This window comes from Zalophus californianus, chromosome 2 (assembly GCF_009762305.2).
Source record: "Zalophus californianus isolate mZalCal1 chromosome 2, mZalCal1.pri.v2, whole genome shotgun sequence".
Lineage (NCBI taxonomy): Eukaryota > Metazoa > Chordata > Mammalia > Carnivora > Otariidae > Zalophus > Zalophus californianus.
The window spans coordinates 175,909,388-175,925,288 of NC_045596.1; the positions used below are offsets into that span (position 1 = coordinate 175,909,388).

General features: G+C 45.0%; 1 long non-coding RNA gene across 1 annotated transcript; it reads left to right on the top strand.

Annotated features, from left to right (window-relative positions):
• The first annotated feature begins 1,658 nt into the window (after positions 1-1,658).
• On the top strand, positions 1,659-10,303 carry LOC113925087. The gene is made up of 3 exons (XR_003520906.2): positions 1,659-1,784; positions 2,407-2,489; positions 10,157-10,303. It is a non-coding gene; the product is annotated as an uncharacterized LOC113925087 (long non-coding RNA).
• The last annotated feature ends 5,598 nt before the right edge of the window (positions 10,304-15,901 follow it).

The following is a 15,901-nucleotide window of genomic DNA, read 5'->3' on the forward strand; positions in this document are numbered from 1 at the left end:
ACGGCTACAGAAACTGATCCCTGGGTAAGTGCATAATAAAAATTACACAGAGAGCAACTGAAATTAAGCCCACAGGGAAACCTTTTCACTCAGTTTCAAATACCTAGAAAATGACTTGGCAGCTACAGAATAAAGAGAAAGAACAGAAACAGAAGCCAATGCCAATTTACCTAATTTTAGATTCTTTTTTTCCTGAGGGAATCCTTCTGAAAATCTAGACTTTGCAAGGATTTTTGAGATTCTCATGTCTAAGACCCCCTCTGCAGATGGGATAATGAGGGCCAAAGTAGTCATGTCAAGGTCAAAGCAAGGACAAACCAAGTGAGCCATGAGTGGGAATGGAGAGAAGAGAAGATGTAAGTGTGTCTTATAGCAGCCGCCCTCGTGGGCCCTTAAGCCACTGGGAGAAATGTGCTGCTGGTGATGAAGATGGAGGGATAGCTCTCTGGCAATGTGGCTCTTGCTTTGTTTGAAGGAAAATTAACATACCAAGAAGAAGATCAGATGTTGAGGAACACAGAGTCATTTCTTATTGTTGTTTGTCTCCAATACTCCATCTGGCCTATTGGGACCCCTTCCATCATACTTGGGACCCCCAGCCCTCGGACACAGTGATGTGACTTCAGACTGAGAGTGGCACCAATAAGAACACCAAACATCCGGGACACGAATCAGAATAATGCTCATGTGCTTAAAGAAAGAATGGGCGATGGGATGCAGGAAGGTAGTAGGGTCTGCGTTAAAATATGTCATTCGGGGGCACCTGGGTGGCTCAGTTGGTGAAGCGGCTGCCTTCCTCTCTAGTCATGATCCCAGGGTCCTGGGATCGAGTCCTGCATCGGGCTCCCTGCTCCGCGGGGAGCTTGCTTCTCCCTCTGCCCCTCCCCCCGCTTGTGCTCTTTCTCTCTCTCTCTCAAATAAATAAAATCTTTAAAAAAAATAAAATATGTAGTTCAAAGGGCAGAATTGTCTGGTACATTCAACACTATGGGGAGAGGGGTACGGCATCTGAGGGATCACCAGAGATATAGGGCTGGGATGTAGGTACATTTCATAGGGTTTTCTGTGAAATATTTCCCCAAGCTTGGTCCCATTCTGGGGTCACCAAACACCCTTGTTATAAATACTTCAGTGACCAGACACCTTGATTCTAGGAATGGAATATGGGCACGAACACAGGAGTGCTGAGAACTGGTTTGAGCCTCAGGGAAAAAAACAGTTTTGAGGGCCTCAGCTAGGGCAGACAGCTGACAACCTTCCTAGGAGTTTTATACCGACTTGCAACATGGTCAGGCCCAGGTCCCCTTCCCAGCCTGATGGCCCCAGTAATGTGTCCCCAGCGTCTACCTGGGGGATCATTTCACACACGATCATCTGCCCTGTGTGGACAGGAGCATTCTAGTCACTGGGGTGAGGGATCACTCTTATTATAAGTAAGTGAACTGCTGGAGTGACCTTTTGTCCCCCTAAGCCTTCCGGGGTCTGTGGGCCTGCTGTCAGGTGAGGACCAGTCCCAAAGACTGTTGATTCTCTGAGGTAACAATGGATCTCCATTCTTCACCAGACGATGCCCCTCCTCCACCTCTCCTGGTGCCTCCCTGAAGTTCCACATTCTTCCCAGAGCTCCCTGCCCCTCTAGACTCCCTCAACCCCCTGCTGGCTGCTCTCTCACAATCTACAATCTTGGGCTACAAGGATATCCCTGAACAGGGAACGGGGCTGGTCCTGACTTGTCACTCCCTTCTGTGAGGCTCTGGTTAAGGCTCTTCACCTCTCTCTTGCAGGTACTTCTGAAAGCCCCATATTTCAGTTTATCTCCCTGTACAGTGGAGACACTGCCTCTGAACCTGTCCCACAGCCCAGATGAAATCATGTAGAGGAACAGGATTTTTAAAAGCCTCAAACCTTTTATAGATGTGATATCCTAATAATAGTTTCTCCAGCTCACATTTCTGTACATGCTCCATATACAGATATAAAGATCATAAAGATCCCTTTTTTTTTCAACCATTTGCCTTTCAATAGGCAAATGTCCAAAACAGATGGACAGATGGCAAGAGATCTGAGGGTGACATTATTTTGGCCACCTTAGTGTTTTATTCCCCCAAAAATCTCAGTTCACTTCTGTTAACAAATCAGGATCTTTTCTCTTACATCTAAGTCCCTTTCCTCCTCATTGTTTTAGTAATATAGGAAGTGATCAGGAAGGATTTAATTCACAAAACATCTCCATTCACTTGAAGACAGTTCTAATGGTACCTGCCAATTTGCTTATCTGTAAACAAGCAAAATTCCAATTACCTTGGTTCCCATATATCATTCTTTAAATTTTACTTTGTGTCCCACGTATCACTGTTTTTACTTCGTTAGCTAAAAGTCTGAGCACCTGCAACAATTTTTCTTTAGTATCAAGCAACACAATTTGAGAGTCTCTGTTTTCTTATGGTTCTTCTATTAACAGACCATTTAACAGATGTTCTGGACTGAAGGTGGGTATACTCACTTGCCTGGAAGTTCTCTTTAAATGTTAATTTGTAGTGTAACTGTTTTTGTAATCATAGTGATAGGGTATTTATAACATGGCTAAATAAATTCCTCATATAGCTGAGATTCTAGAGGAGGAAACAAAGAACATGGGACTCTCTCATCTTTCCCACCAACCCTTTTTGAGAAGGTTCCAGGCTGGACACGGTGTGGCCCCTGCCTATATGGATCTTCCAGTTTATGTCCTCAGGGCAGATGTACATACAGTGAGATAGTGTTCACGCTGGGGTTGGTGCTGCTAAGGATGAAATGTGCTTATGTAATAAATTTTGGCAGAAAAGCAAAATAATTCCCTACTCATAAAGCATTTTTCTCAGTCTACTCTCTTCTGTGCCATTCTGAAAAAAATCTGGAAATCCAACCAGCATTCTTTATTTTTAGTCCAACCAAAATTTTACTCACTTGAGGCAAGTGGGCACAGAGCTATCTTTAGAACCATCAACCAAATGCCTTGCAAAGACAAATTATTGGTGCCTGGGCAATTCTCTAGATGATTTTTTTTTAGCTTAGGAACCCCAATATATAAAACTGAGGTGGAATGGGGGAACTGAAGTCTTGCTCATTGGGTCTCCCCCCTTATCTGCTCCTCGGGTACTACCATGCACTCTCAGGGTTCCAAGAAGCAACTGGTAAACCACTGATGTAGGCCAAGCCTTGCATTTTGCAGCTGAGACAACAGAGGTCCACAGGGATGAAGTGACTTGCTCAAAATGCCCCCATATTTGCTGATGGAGCCAAGAGAAAGACTTGGGTCTCCTGACTTGCACTTCTGTATCCTTTCCATCACACAGCACATAAGATACCATTGTGACAGAAACGACTTCTTTCCTTACTATTAGGCAGAAAAGCTCAGCTAAGAAACAGATGACTAGTTGGGGAAGTTTGCCTATTGAAGGCACAAGGAAATCAAATGACTTAATAAAAAACAAACAACAGCTCTTTTGACTGCAAGGAGAATGAAAAGTGCAAGGGGAAAATCAGTGTAAGAATTGTTTCCTACAAGTGACTCCATTATAGTTTGCCGTGGTGGTGTGTTATCCTGAAGGATGCCCTGCTCCTCACTGCCTACGGACTTAGAGCAAGGCACTTAACTTCTCTGGGCCCTGGTAGCTCTTGTCCCCTCTGAGAACTCAGCAGGGGCACTGTGTAGGCCATTGGACACCATGATGAGCTGTTGCCTTTTCCAGATAGATGCACCCAAGGTCAGTCCCTCCCTCCTTTCCCTCCTCCCTATCTTCCTCCCTCCTTTCTTCCCTTGTCTCAGTACTTCTTACAGAGCCGGAACATCCTAATCCTGTATTATGTGGGGGTTTGGGTAGGTATTCTGTGCATTGAGTAATTGTCTTCCCAACTGGACATTAATGGGTTGGGGGGGGGGATGACTGTGTCTTTTTATATCTTTAGCATGTTTTCCTTTTCCTCATCTTGTAAGTGTCGTCTTCCATAAAATGCAAGATGCAGGAACCCAGACCCCTACAAAGACTCTCCCTCTGGTATTTGCAGAAGCCTTGGGTGGTCTCATATGTGCTTCTGTATAATCTGTTCAGTCCTCCTTCCCTCCTGTCTTTGCCCCAGGCCTCCCTAGGTAGTACCATGTCCATTCGGCACCATCCTACCTGCCCAGCATCACTGGTGCTTCTACTGGGCACTGCCACGCCCTCTGTCACTGCTCCTTACTAGCTGCAGATATTGACTAGAGTAGCTGCCTATATGTTCTTCCTTTCTTGGTTGTGTGTGTGTGTGTGTGTGTGTGTGTGTGCATGACTGTGTATGAGTGTGCATTTACAATCCCCCCCAACTACTTATTTAGTCCCCAGGCTACTGGATATCTAGATGGGATTGTGCCTGCACTAGACAAGAAATAAACAACATGCAGAGGTGGAGGCACTAACCAGTGATACTTCGAATCTTCCTTTTTGGGGAGAGAGCAAGTGCATTTTCATGGGTATGAGAATGTTAGGTAGGCACATGCTGTGGTTGCTCCTGTTATCTAAATGTTCAATTATTGCAAAGAAGGGTGGCTTCTCGTGGCAGTCTCAGCTTTCCAGAAACAAGAGAGGGCAAGTTCCGTTGTGCAATCCCATGTCTGTTTTGGTTTGCATCTTGTTGCCTATTGTACACTCACCAAAGCATGTCACGGACCAAACTCAGAGTCAAGAGGTGGAGAAATAGTCTCTGCCTCTTGAGAAAGAGTTGCAAAGTCAATTCCAAGGCGCAGCAATGGAAAGAATTGTGAATGTTCTTGCAAACAACCATGGAGAGGTATGAAATCAGGAGACTCGACCTTTCCCCAAATCCCTAGCTGACTTCTATCGACTTCTTATTGGTCAGAATTTTGATTTGTCATATGGTCACATGGTCATCCCTAACAACAAGGGAAGCTGTGAATGTAGTTTATCTGGGCTGTCCTTTCCCCTGGAACAAAACCGTAGTTCTCTGAACAGCAAAGGGTAAGAGAATGGGAATTGGGTTTGTGTGAAATAATATGCCTCTAGCTCCTGCTAATAGTTGGTCTTTGACCCTGATTCCTGACACAAAGTTCCTAAAACCATGTAATTTCCCAAGTGATGGGAGTGTCTGACACAGAGCTCTTAAATCCCTTGAAAATCGACAGAGAGGAATGTCTTTTGTTCAAATTAGGCAACTCTGGGTGAGCTCCTACATGGGATCTGGTCCCTAGAAAGACCAAAGCATGATTAGAAGGTTGGCACTTTCAGCCCTGTCTCCCATCTTCCAGAGAGGGGAGAGGGGTTGGAAAATGAATTTATAATCAATCATGCCTACATGATGGAGCCCCCATAAAAATTCATGAGTACAGAGTTTGGAGAGCTTCCAAGATGTGTTTGATGTGGAGATGGGTTTGATGAACGCATCTGGGTGTTGGGAGGGTGCTGCTCCCAACTCCACGAGGACAGAAGCTCCTACGCTCGGGACCCTTCCAGGCGCCACCTTATATACCACCTCACCTGGCTGTTCATTTGTATCCTTTATCATATTCTTTATTATATAACAAAGCAGTAAACATTCAGGGTTTCCTTGAGTACTGTGACCTATTCTAGCAAGTGATCAAACCCAGGAGGGGGTCATGGGAATCTTCCATTTGTGGAAGTCAGGCAGAAGTTGTAGGTACCCTGGGGACATACTATGCAATGGGTGTCTGAGGTTGAGGACAGTCTTAACCTGTGGGGTCTGCACTAACGCCAGGCAGTTGCAGAATTGCTTGGCATGGAAAACCCATATATCCGGTCGCAGAAGAGTTCTGTGTGAGTGAGGAAAGGAGCACAGTGTGTTTTTTTCTAGACAGTTGGATATTGGCAGTGCCTGACACACACCACACGAGGAGCTGTAATGGTGACACTCCATTCTCTTTTCCATGGAAGACCGGGTGGTAGACAGACCCCATCGTTTCTCCCACCACTCAGTGGCAGAGCCTTTGTAACTGGGCCACTCTCCCTGGGTCCTCTAAGATTTGGTTCAGCAGACAGGCTCAGGTATTGCAGTTGATTGAGTTTGGTCCCTCTGTCCCCCAGTGCTAGCAATACACATCCCAGGTCTACCTCCTCCCTCCCCAGCTAGTCCCCGCCACAGACAAGTGCAGGGCATGTCCTTGGCCAAAGACTACAGCTGCACTGCACTGCTGTCCCATTCATGGCCCAGGCCCTGAGGCTGAGCATGGTGAGGCCAGCGTGTTATTGTTCATCCCGCTGTGTCATAGTCATGAGATACAAAGCCCAGACAACTAGCAACATACTGTCTCACACGGTCCTTATGATCTAGAGAATCTGTGTTCTTTTGTACCAGCCTTCAGCCTCTTTATTGGTGTGCCCTTTTGAAAAATTGAAATGTTCTCAAAGTCTGGAGACAAGCTTCCGAGTGAACTGCATCTGAACTTTTTAAATTCTTTTTTTTTTTTTTTCCCCTCTTGGTGAAATCTCAGCGGAGCCGGAGATGATCATAATTTTCATGAACACAAACTAAAGGTTTTGTTGCCTGTTGAGCAAAGTAGCTGCTTCCTATTGCAAACGGACTGATTCCTATTCTCATTGCATCGGCGTCTTCATTAAAATTTCCATTATCGTCTTCCTTCCAGTGCAGTTATAGACGAAATTGTCCTGACCATGTTTCTCAAGCAAAATTGCTCCTGACTCAAAATATATGAAATGGATATAGGAAGAGAAGAGCCACACTTCCCTAAATATAGATCATCTTGGGTAGGAAAAAAAAATTTTTTTTGCCAGGCTTTTATAGTTATTTTAGGTCAGTATTATTAGCTTCATCAGCTGTACCAGGCCCAGAGAAACAAAGCTAGACTGAGTCATGGGGGCAGGGGTGGGAGACAGGTAGATGTTACATAAAGATGCTTTGATAATAATGGTGACCTGTTTGCTGGGGGCCTACTCTGAGCCAGCCCATGACCCCAGAACCCTTATCTTACCTGTGCAGCCCACGGCACCCCACACACTACAAGCTGGCCTCCAGCTGGCCTTCTTGGGGAACTGGATGGGTAGGCCTGTCTCAGCACAGAGTGCCCGTTCTGGCTCTGCGTTGTGCTAGCTGACCTTGGCCAAGTACTTTGTGCTCTCTGGGTCTCAGTTTTGTTATGTGGAAACCAATGTTCGTCTAAGGCTGTGATAACTTCCCTTTCCTCCTGCTTCATAGGGTAGTGAATGCAATTGAAAATGCTCTGTCGGAGCGCCTGGGTGACTCAGTTGGTTAAGCATCTGCCTTCAGTTCAGGTCATGATCTCAGGGTCCTGGGATCGAGCGCAGGTCAGGCTCCCTGCTCAGTGGGGAGTCTGCTTCTCTCTCTCCCTCTGCCCTACCCCCTCTCCCTGCTCATGTGCTCTCTCTCTCTCTCTCTCACAGAAATTAAAATAAAAAAATCTTTTTTTAAGTGCTTTGTCACCTGGAAAACTCTATCCCAACATAAGAAAGGTAGCTTGCCAAAGATCATAGACGAAATTGGGGTATGAACCAGCCATCCCCAGCAAGGCCAAAGTCAAGTCTCTGTCCCTCTCCTCTCCTCGGAATGGTGTCAGTCCAGGACTCCACACCTCTGCTGGAGACATAAGAAAAAGAAGCATCAAGCCCTATGCTTCATGCTACCATAGCTCTCTTCTGAGTGCTGACTCTGAGCCAGGGAAAATCATTCACATGTATTACTCACATAATCCCTGAAACAAAACTATTGTTCCTCTTCTGTAGGCAAGGACACTGAGGCTCAGAGAAGTTAGCGAATGTGCCATTATCCTAACACTAGTAAGTAGAGAATGTGCTATTATCCTAACACCAGTCAGGCCTGGTTTCCAATCCTTGCTTGCCTCACCTCATGGCCTGTGTTCTTATGGTAGTTATATTTACTGGGGAAGTGGAAGAAACTATTGCTTTTGGAGAAAGAAACTCGGGAGCTGAGTCCAACTCATGCCGGCCCAACAAGCTAACTTACTCCTCTACTCTATGACCCTCTGGAAACAAAGCCCCTAAGGAATTTTTTCTCTCAGTCACATCCCCATTTTTGCAAACACTCACTGCTTCTTAAGTGTCAGGCATACATTTTGTGTATGTATAAATCTACTTAATCCTCATGCCAGTCTATGGGGTAGATACCATTATTATCCCTACTTTAAGGATGACAAAACTGAGGTGCAGAAAGGTTGTGGAATTTGTCTAAGACAACGTGGCTACAGGGTGACAGAGACAGATCTGAATCCACACAGTCTGATTTCAGAGCCTTTGCCACTACGTGTTGTGCAGAGTGAAAGGTTCGAAAGGATATACAACGAATGATTTGTGGCTATCTCTTGGGAATTGGATTTAGGTGGGAAATAGGGAGAGAACGACTTTGACTTTATTTTGTCTACCCTTGAATCCTTTTGAAGATGTTGCAGTGCACACGCATATGGATAGTTTTTATAATTAAAACTATATCTTCAGAGATTTAAATATTTTTGCTCTCCATAGAGTTGGGAGGCATTAAGTATACATTAATTATTTGTCATGAGGGGACGGACATTTTCTGGGAGATTCCAGAAATCTAGAAAAGATGCCAAGAGTGGCGGGGTCATTATGAAGCTGGAGCCTGCATCTGTGGGGGTCATACATTCTCCTCCGCCACCCTTTGTCCCAGCGCGAGGCCAGCAGACAGGGGGCTCCGCGGTTGTAACATGTAGATTTATATCCACCCTGAATCAGAGGGCAAACAGAAAAATGTAAATTTTGGCAGCTGCCTTTGTGGGCACTGATCTCACAGGACTCATTCAGTCCCAGACCTCACTCTGGGAATGATTTCCCCACATCCGCTATAATTTATTGACAAGACTTGTTTCTCTTCCTGACGCTGAAGGAATTGCCCAGCACAATTTTAAACAAAGCAAGCACCACGCGGGTCAACGCGATGAACTGAATCACCATTTCCTAATGGTACCAGCTCTGCCCCGGGTAATATTTTTCCCCCATCGTCTCTTATTTTTGAAGATGCTGGCAGCACAAATCATCTCCAGACATTTCCCATTGTCTCTCTGTCAGCCCCAAACAAAGGCAAGGCCGCCCCCCCCCCCCCCCCCCGCCCGGTCTCCCCAGCCTGACCCAGGCGGCTGGTTGAGACCTCACAGCATTTTGCTGCGACACCTTGTTGCAAGTGATCTTTTCGAGATATTCATTTCCAGTGTGACATGATGTTAATTCAGAAATATGTGGGTTTCAAATTTCTCCGCTGTCCCAAATGTCATAAAATTACACATATTGTATCTTTCTATGTTTTGAACAGAGTAATGATATCATCACAGGGCATTACCATCATTATTATTCCCAAGGAACTTCGAGGTATGGCTGAGGAGTGGCTACTGTCCAGGTTACAATTCTAAGTTCATTTTGTTCTAATGGGGACAAATGCTACTATTTGAATGTTTCTCTGAAAGTCACTAGGCATTCTGTAAATCATGGTGTCTGGTAAATTGAAACCCCATTATATCTCACTCAACCCTTTGGGAAGTCGGGATCATTGCCATGATGATTATGTTAATGATCAATACCATTCACTGGAGGCTTTCTAGGTGCCAGACAGTGGACCAAGTCCTTCTGCCAGTAATCTCCCAATCCCCACATCAAACTTTCCAGCATGGAGTTATTCTTTCCATGTCACAGATAAAGAAGAAGTTCTGAGAGCTTAAGACCTCCCAAAAAATAAATCGTAGCACTTACAGACCAAATGGGAGTTACCCTCACACTGCGAAGAGTTTGGGATCAAGCAGTTAAAGGAAGAGACTATTCTCCATGTTCTGTTAGAATTCAAGATATCCCACCATCTGGCCCCCTCTGTCTGCCACTGTGCCTGGCCTGGGACACTTCAGCATGTCCTGCAGAGGCTCCACAGCTGTACTCACCCTGATCCATCTGTTTGCAAGGCTCTTCTCTCCCCTTCTGCCCAGACAGAGTATTTGTCTCAAGACTTAGCTCCAGCACCACACCTGCTAGGAAGCCTTGTCACTGTCGCCCACCCACACACGCTGTCAACTTGACCATGGGGTGCTTTTGTTCCACTATGCTCTGCACAAAGGTTTCTTACAAAACCCATGACACTTCATGTCAGTATTTGTTTTTATGTGTCTTTTTAGTACTAAACGGTCATCACTTTCAGGCCAGACCATGTCATCTTCGTCTTCATCTTCCCACCTCCTAGACCTGTGCCTGGCAATTACTAGGTGCTCAACAAGTATCTGTTGTATCATTGCATGGATGGAAGAAAGGATGAATGAATAAATACTTCTAAAACTTAAAGAAATAAACATATCAGCACTGTAATGTGTATTTGCTCTGTTATTTGAGAATATTCACTTCTATTATAAAAGACAAGAAAATTGTAAGATGAATGAAACTCCTAAGATGCACGAGATATGGATTATAAATAGCAGGTAGCTCATGAGATATAGAGAGAATTCATGAAATGTGTTAGATACAGATAAGTTAGTAACCCATGAGACAGGTGAGACACAGGTCGAGGTAGTAAAGCATGTATTGCTGAACATAGACAGAAAAGGCCAGAAGGACCAAGAGACAATGGATATCCATGAACCTCTAAGTATACATGAGAAATATGAGACACCCAATATTTATGTGGTCTTAACCTGTCCACCCAGTCGTGAAACCCCTCCTGGCATCATGTACCCTTTGCTTAAGAAATATAGATAAAATCTTTCGCTCCTCATCAAGCTTATTGGCCAACTACAGCTCTTGGTCAGGGGACTTGCCCCTGTGTCTCCCTGAGAGAGCAAACTTGTGTTGGCTTTAGGCACCTTCGGGCTGAGCCCTGCTGCTTCAACCTCATCTCTGTCTGCATAACTCATTCTCAGTGTGGCAGGCTGATGAGGCAGAGGGAGAGAGAGAGAGGGTGTATGAATATGGTGTAACTGAGGATCAGGTAGTGTGTTTCCTCCACCCCCCATGCACCCTCTCTCAGTTGTGTTTCCCCGCCTCATCTGCCCTCTCTTGCTTCCAGCTGTGCATTTAAAAGAATTCAAAAACTGTTTTGAGAATATTAGTTTGGTGGGAGCCCTTCTGCTCTGTGGCCTCTGGGATGGCTTGTGCGGTAGTACACTTGTAGGCTACCATCACCTCAAGGAAATTTTCCAGTGAGAATGTACCATTCCTATAAACACCACTAGGGTGTCCCTCCTTTGGAAACCAAACATGGTTACTCCCTGTCAGACTGACCAGTCTTTTCTCCAGTTGCTACAAGGAAAGAGAAAGTTTAAGGTACTAGAGTTCTCTACATCCAGGGTGCACAGGAGAAATACTGAGATTATAGAAACACCGAACATCCTTCTGAACTCAGGCTGGAGTTGTGGTCCTCTTTTTTGTGCAAAATATTTATGACAAGTCTTTAGGGAACATTGGCTAAGACACTTTATGATTAACTGATGTAAATTTGAGTATCTGGATCTTTTCTCCAAGAATGAGTAAGTAATTTTATTTTTATTTTTTTCCCAATGTCAGGATAGTACAAGCTCACACAAACATGCACTTGAAGAATTTCTCAATTGCACCCTGTATAACCAGTTTGAATTCCTATGCGTGTGGACCAATAAAGAATTATTATCTGACTGAATGGGATATTGGTTGTCTGAGTTGGTCCCTGGCATGTACATATTTCAGACTTTCATTCTTGTTTATTGGCCATCGGTAGTATTACAAGTCCTGTTTATTGCTGCTGGTTTCACACAGCTCAAATTCATGTATTAAAAAAAAATGCCTTCTCTCCTGAGTCATATTTAAATATATTCATATTGAGTTCCAAGACTTTTCCTTTCCCTGGACAAGATCTATGCTAAATGAATCTTTAGAACCACTGATCCTCTCCTCCTAATTCTATCAAATGGTCCTTTTAAAAAGGATTTGTTGAGCATCACATTGTAACTATGCTTGTGAACGTTTAGAATCTCCTCACAATCAAGATCTGGTTCAGTTACTGCAAAGAAGAAAGGGAAGGGAAGGGAAGGGAAGGGAAGGGCAGGGCAGGGCAGGGCAGGGCAGGGAAAGGAAAGGAAGGGAAGGGAAGGCAAGGGAAGGGAAGGGAAGGCAAGGGAAGGAAGGGGAAGGGAAGGGGAGAGAAGGGAATGGTAAGAGAAAAAGAAACGCCTACATCTGATATTGTGTATTGAATTTACTTTCTGTCTTCTTATAATGGGATGATATTCCATCATTCAGTCTCCACCAGAGCAGCACTGTGACATCTGTGACTTGGAGAATGTGTAATGCTAGGAAAATAGCCTTCTGGGGCCTGAGGGGCCGCTGATGTGTCTGTGATCCCGTAGAGCTGCTTATTGGCAGTGCATAACAGAATTGGAGCCCAGTTTTTTATATATTGGTGAAAATAAATAGCACTTGGTGTTCCTTGGGACTTTTCATCCCGAGATCTCCATGGATCTGTAATGCTATGAGCATGCAGAATTTCCAACGGGAAGATTTCTCCTTCGGTCTTGTGGTGGTGGTCTATTTACAACCCTATTAAAATTCCTGCAGCTGAGATGGAGTCCGGTATGCTTGGTTCCCTGAGGCTGGCTGCTGATGTAATGTGGAACCCTGGTGAGCTGTCTCCTCTATAGGCCCCAGAACGGAAGACTGAGATAGAGGGACATTCGGCCTCAGCCTGGACAAGAGTCTGGGCTCCCACTCTTCAGGTGCTCCCCAGGAGGGCAACGTCCAGACCAAAACCTGAACTTTCTGGGATCCCACGAAAGAACCAATGGCGGACCCCGAGGGTCTCCCTGGTACCCGGAAGCGGAAGTGGTGGCTCCCTGCTCAGCTTCCTGTGGCCACAGCCCCTTCTCCAGCATCTGCCCCATCTCTCTTCCGCAGCTTGAATTCCCTTGGAAGACAGGCTTTCACTAGCCCCTTGGAAATTAGCCTTAAAATTGAAATATGCTGAGGGAGGCAACCCATTGTCTTTGCATCACATTAAGATGCAAATGGCTGGCGTCAAATGCTTTCCTGACAGCTGGTTCTGCCGGGCGCACTCTGGGCTGTGCTGTGGGAGGGAAGGAAAATGCAGAAGTGCAAGTCAGGGTCCTCAACAGAGGTAGAAACATGAAATGCTGCCCTCTTGGTTCAGAAATCCTTTGAAGTGCATGGGCAGTGCCGGGTGAGGGAAGGTGTAGGAGTCCATCGGTACTTATTCTTCCCTGTATCAAATGCTCTGTTTCTGCCATAAATTTTATAGCCTCCCTGTGAATGTCTGCTATCCCTTGCCATCGGAAAGAGGTCAGTTTTAAATGATCAGATCGAATATGCCCAACCTGAGGCGCTTCCCCCTTGGATTCTGTGTGCCTCTGATGCCATTTCTGTCTGCCTCTGGGGATTCTCTTGCTGTGGAGATTCAGGGTTGGGATTTTTACTTTGTTTATAGAGGCTGACATGAGTTCTCAGGACGCGGGCTAGGCCTCAGATCGTGCCTGTTTTAGCAGAGTGTGGGGACAGGAATAAAGGAGGAGGGGTGAGCGACCTCCACTGCTCCAAGTAGTTAAGAGGGGTCTGTGGTAAACTCATTTTTGCATTTCTCCAGTGCAGGAAACACAGTGACTAGGGCACCTACTGTTTATCAGTTTCTCATCCATTTAAATGAAGCTAAAGACATCAGCCTCCAGCAGGGCTGCCCCCAAAGCTTTCAGCTCTCCCAGATCTTTATGCATCTCCCTGCTCCACCCCCCAACCTTTTTCTCCTTTTGGTGCATTTCCCCTCCATCCTTCTCAGATACTCATTGCCCTGTCTTTTCTTGTCACACTATGCCCAGAGAATAGGACTTGAAACACGTTCCTGTTGAATTAAAAATTACCCAAAAGAGCTTTGGCTCTCACCTCTCCTGTGGTATTGCATTTTAATAAGGAACAAAGTCTTACATTTAAAAAATTAATTTCTCATTGGGAGATTTCAGCTGTGATATAGGAGAGGACCACAGGAGAGGAGGTACCATCAGGCCTTCCCAATATCCCCAAAGTCCTGGACTCATGAGGGGACTTGGAGAAAAAGAAAGTCTTGCACTATTATTCATCACTCCCCATATCTGTTGCGATGTGCCTGACCCGCAGTCACTTATAAACCTTACTTTCCTAAAGAAATAATCTAATCCACCTTCTCAGACAATGCCTGGAGTTCTTCTAGAACATTCCAGAATTATGCTGAATCAATAGTGCAAAAATCAGAGAATTCACTGTCTTATTAGCCAGGCCAGCCATTGACAGTCATCCATAAATATGGATAAGCTTGACACCTGGGTGGCTCAGTTGGTTAAGCGACTGCCTTCAGTTCAGGCCATGATCCTGGAGTCCCAGGATCGAGTCCCACATCCGGCTCCCTGCTCAGCAGGGAGTCTGCTTCTCCCTCTGAGCTTCCCCCCTCTCGTGCTCTCTATCTCATTCTCTCTCTCAAATAAATAAATAAAATCTTAAAAAAATATGGATAAGCTCTCCTCTGACATTTACTCACTGGTTCTTAGTTCTGTGCTTGAAGTCTGGTGGATTAAATCTGTTCTATCTTGCATGTGACAGTCTTTCAAAAGCTGAATTCAACCTTTACATGCTTGTTCCCCAGTTGCTTCTTCTACGAATTGGAAGTTATTGTGGAAGAGTGAATTGATCTAAAAACCCACAGGGAGGATATGCTTTGGTGGGGATGTGATGGTTTTCAAATAGGATCACAAATTCATTGACCTATCTCTTATCATAAGATAGGGCCTATGTTTCCTCCTCTTGAATCCAGGCAGGATTGTGGCTGCTTTGACCAATAAAATATGGTGAAGTGATACCATGTACCTTTCCCCTTGATTGCTAGAACTTGATCTTGGAGCTTCAAGCTGCCATATAAGAAACCCAACTATCCTCAGCTGCCATTCTGTGAGGAAGCCCAAACCCCTCAGAAAAGCTCCAAGAGACAGCTCCAGCCTTCAAGTCATCCCAGTCTGGACACTAGACATGTGAGTGAAGAAGGCTCCGGGTTCTTCTGGCCCCCAGAAATCTGAGTCATCCCCAGCCATTCCTGTCCTACCAAATGAGGCCCCACACATTATGGAGTAGAGATAAATTGTCCCTGACAGGCCTTCCTCAAATTTCTGACTCTCAGAATCTGTAAGTATAATAAAACTATTGTTTTTTCACATTATTAGGTTTGGGGTTGGTTTACTACATAGCAAGAGATAGCTCAAACAGATTTCAACCCCTAAATCACTTCGGCCATGGCAGCTTCTGCCCAAGAGGAACATATCACTAAATTCCCTTATTCCTTAAACTTGGCTATTAAATTATTAATCTTGTCTTTAAATGACAACTTCCTCCAGAGTACCAGGGAAAAGAAGAAATCTCATAAACTGCAGGAAGTAATCACAGAAATAGATAATGCATCAAAAATAGTGCCGAGAGAATTCAAATCTCTAAATGTTGTGTCTTACTGCTTTATAGTACATCCCCAATGCAAACTGTTAGTTTAAGCTCATTTATTCAGATAATAAAGACTTCTGGAATCCTTATTCTATCCTCCAGTATTAATTATGCCATCCTCAGCCTGGCGTCTTCAGAGGGAGAGAAGCCAATTTGGATGGGCCATCTGAGTGAGTCCTGCAGGCTTCTGTGCTCTAAGGTGAAGGTGATGGTCATACCTGCCTCGAAAGTTTGTCGTGAGGATGAGAAATCAGGTCAGAAAACTGGTTGGCACCGAGTACATGCTTGCTATTGATCTCTGAAGAATTGATCACATGCCTTTTATGTCTTCAACAACTTGAAAGAAACATTGAACAGGACAGGGCTGATGGCAGGCCCACTACTGGTGGCCATCTCTGAGCCAGGGATCAACTCTTTGGATTCTATAACTGAAC